Raw genomic sequence first — 4226 nt, forward strand, 5'->3', positions numbered from 1 at the left:
GTTCCATTCTCTATTGCGACGTCTCTTCCTGGAGGCATTTGCCGTCATCCGGGCCTCGCATCTGTAAGTGACATCCCTCAAGAAGTTTCATTTGTTTTCCCGTAAACCTGACAACTGGCAGCTATCCACTATAATATACCCCTTGTCATTCTCGGTTCGTCTTCTTTCGTCTCTGCGCACTCTTGCGCGGGGACTTTGGTATCCTATCTGCTTTGTTCTTCTTTGATCTCCCATAGAGCTCAGTTCTGGTTTTGGTTTTATCCCTGGTCCTGGAATCTTTTTGTTGTATGCATCCATCACATCTTATCGACTCTCGCGTGCTGTACTCCACTGCGACGCTTCTCCCTCGGCTCTTGCTTCAGTAGAAGGTCAGTTTCTTCAATTCCCCCTATAAGCATGATTGAAGTGGATGTTTCATATGATAAAACCAGATTACAAAGATTTTACAGGAGTACAGGAAATATAGAATTCTGAGTTAAATTGATAGTACAGGATATACATGAAGTTATATAATTTCGTTTTAATATTCTCCTGTTTTCATATGAAGTTATTCATGTTACTGGGCTATCATAGAGAGTTTATATCTTAGTTATAGCTACAAGCAAAAGTATTGCTTTGCTATCTACACCCATGACCAGGTTCAATTTTTCTAAAAGGTTATGGTCGTCTTTGGAATACATCAGAAAATACTTCTTTGTTTATAGGCCTTGCTCTGATATACAGTTCAAGGTGTGTCATTGGTGGTGTATTTTCGAAATCGTCTGTTGTTGTATTGTCTGCCCGGAGGCTTTATCATAACCTGCAATTTCCTGCTGTTTGAACTCTGCTAGTTTTTCCGTCGCGGGACGTTTCGGCTCCATCCCATTTCCGGCAAATATCCGTGGATAGCTCTTAATTAAATTTTCAAAATTCCATCCTCTGTAGACTGTCATTTCCTTTTCTGCCTTATCCTTTGGGCTATAGGACTTCCTCGGCTGCGGCTCTTGTCCTTTTTTTTACTATCTTTAGTCCTTCTTTATAAATCGTTTCCTATTTCTATTAATACCTGGAGGTCTCTAGGCTCTTTCAGTACAATCTCCTTGGTTTTTGCCTTGTACTTTTGGCCTTCTGTATAGATTTTACTTATATACGGATTTCAATCGATATCCCGAGGTGGCTACCTTCCTGGAAAGCATTTACTCATCCCATTTTGACTCGTGTCTATCCTTTTCCTTTCATCTAGTGGCTGACGCAAGTCCATTCCTTTTGCTGAGATGGACATCCTCAATGTGGAATCCGACACGTCAGAACTGGTAAAAGAAGCTATGGAAGCTGAAGCTAATATCATGGTACTGTTAAAACATCCGAATGGCACTCCAAGTTGGCAGAGCACCTTCTTCCGTCCCACCTCGCTTCTGATCTGAATGCAGACTCTTTCTCTGCCCCCCGTCACAAACTTAATCATCGGCCTGCTAAAATTACACCCCCCCCCTTTGCTATATGTTTGGATGGTGTCAAACTGGCGGACCGTATCGCTAGCTTACAATCCTGGGCCCTGATTGGGAAGTGGCACTTCCTAGGCATGGACGATGGTCAGATAAGAAAATGGATTGCTGCCCGATGGAGCCCTCTCATTGGATATACTCCCAACATTGTCCGCCTAATGCATGACTGGTACAGTTTCCATTTTCTGAAAATTAAAGACCTCAATATCATTCGGGGTCTCCCGTGGGTGCACAGGCGGAGTTTCTTGGCACTTCATAAATGGTATATAGGATTTGATTCTCTCAGAAACACCACTCAGAACAACTTCATTTGGGTCAAATTACCTGCTCTGCCCATCGAACTGTGGACGCAGGAATCTCTTTCCTGCATTGGGAATGCTATCAGAAAATTTGTTTACGTTGACCTCAGATGTCTTGATGCTAAAGACAAAAGGGTTTCCTGGATACTAATAGAGAAAGACTATAGAGGAGGATTTCCCGACCACATCGATCTGATCTGGGGTAATTTATCTGCCAGCCAAAGGTTAGACTACTGGGGCGTACCTTTTAGGTGTTCCCTGTGTCATAAAACAGGACATTTAAAAGACAGATGTCCTCGAATACCACATGGAAAGGCATGGAAAAAAGTCTACAAGATAAAACATAGCTCCCAAGTCACGACTATGTCTCCAAATAAGGAAGGCGGAGAAGACTGCAATTTCAATTATGTTTCACCTTTTGCTCAAACCCTCTCTCAGTCCTATTATCTGAATGGTCTACATTCACCACAAATATCAGGGGACCAGACTAATCGACCTTTCCTATCGCCTAGGATCTTTAAATCATCCTCCATTCCTTTATCTAAATCGAATTCCATGGGCAATCTAAATGCTATAAGTGGCTCTGTCTTTTCTCCCCAGCCTCCCCCCCCGGAACCTTCTCTTGATAATCCTGTTGATCCACCCTCACCGATACCCGATGATTTCTGCCCGCCCCTAAAGAAGGATTCCACCATCATTATCCCCTCGTCTTCATCGTCGCCTACCAAAAATGATCATTTCCCGCTGAATTGCTCTGCCTCTAAAGGGAAAGCTCCCATGTCCATGGCTTACCCCTCGACCACTCCTCTCCATTCTCCTTCCAACTCCATAGGCAGTGATATCGACATGCTCCTACAGAACGATACTCTTAATTTGCTCCCTTTGACTATCCATAAACCCTGAAATTCAACTTCTCCTGTCATCAGTGCTAATTCGGCGAAAAACATCAGTGTTTGCCGTAAAAACAATAAGGGTAGTAGACACTTTAGGGGGAGAAGTGGCACTCGCAGTCTGAATTATCAGGAATCCTCCCTCATTAATATCCCCATCTCGAATTTCTGAATCCGGGCCTCTTAGAGCAAAAATGCCCAAGAAGAATTTCAGATGATGAATATTCTTTCTATTAACATAAGGGGCCTTGGAGCTAACCCCAAATTTGTATCTCTAAAAGACTTGTTTTTCTCTTCTCCATATAGGTTGATTCTTCTACAGGAAACCATGCATGACAGACAGGATACTATCTCATTCTTCAGGCATATGCTGCCATCCTGGTATATGGTGGCAACGGAGGCAAATGGCCTCTCTGGTGGACTAGCTGTATTATGGGATCCGAGGTGGATATCTGAAAGAAAATTCCGATGCCTTGGGGGAATCCTGATGGTCGCAAAATATAGAGGTTACACTGAATGTTTCCACATTCTAAATGTTTATGCTCCCTACAAAGACAGAGCTTCCTATTGGAATTTGTTTTTAGCCTCTGGTATTTTGGAGATTGAAACGCTCCTCACCGCAGGAGACCTGAATTGCACTTTGGGACCTGATGAAGTTTGGGGGAAGGGGAAAAAGACCGATTCTATTGGGGAAAAGATCAGGGAAGCAATGCTACAAAATAACTTGGTAGACATCTGTCCAAACTGTTTGTCTCCCACATGGGACAATGAAAGATCCGGGGAAGCCTACATAGCTAGATTCATCGTGCATGAAAATCTGCTAGAGAAATATGGCACTCCAAGCTCCCATACACTCCCCGTTTTCATTTCAGACCACCGACCGATCTCTTTACTATGGATGGAACAAAAATCTCAAAAATGTTACCCTTTTAAGTTCAACAGGTGTTGGCTTGAAGATGAATCATTTATTTGCATGGTCCGCGATGTTTGGGGGGCAAACTGTCCTTCAACGGAAGCATCTCCAACAATGAACTTTGGGGGGCAAACTGTCCTTCAACGGAAGCATCTCCAACAATGAACTTGATTAATAAAATGAGGAATCTTCGATCCAAAGTTAAAGAATGGCAGATCCAGAAAAAAACAAAAAAAATGTTCAGAATTGAAGAAGATTGATAATGAACTAAAAAAATTAGCCGAGGGTATGTCGTCTCATTCCATTCCATGGAGCACTCGGGCATGGATTTGGGAGCTTGGAAAGATGAAACAGAGTTTATTAAAAATTGAAGAAACATCATGGCAATTGAAAAGCAGAGCCACGTGGCTAAAGGAGGGAGATAAAAACACAAAATTCTTTCACCGCTTTGCAAGCAAAAGGCGAGCCACAAATTCTATATGGAAAATAAAAAATGAAGAGGAGGATTATTTACACTCACAAGAAGATATATCTAAAGAAGCTGTCAAATACTTTAAAAAGGCATATTCCCGGGATGCTAATAGGAGAATAGAAGATATTTTATGGGGCATAGAACCATTCTCAAAAATGTTTGATGATG

This window comes from Pinus tabuliformis, chromosome 1_2 (genome assembly GCF_031772625.1).
Source record: "Pinus tabuliformis cultivar Carrire ecotype Pingquan chromosome 1_2, CPIR1, whole genome shotgun sequence".
NCBI classification, from domain to species: domain Eukaryota; kingdom Viridiplantae; phylum Streptophyta; class Pinopsida; order Pinales; family Pinaceae; genus Pinus; species Pinus tabuliformis.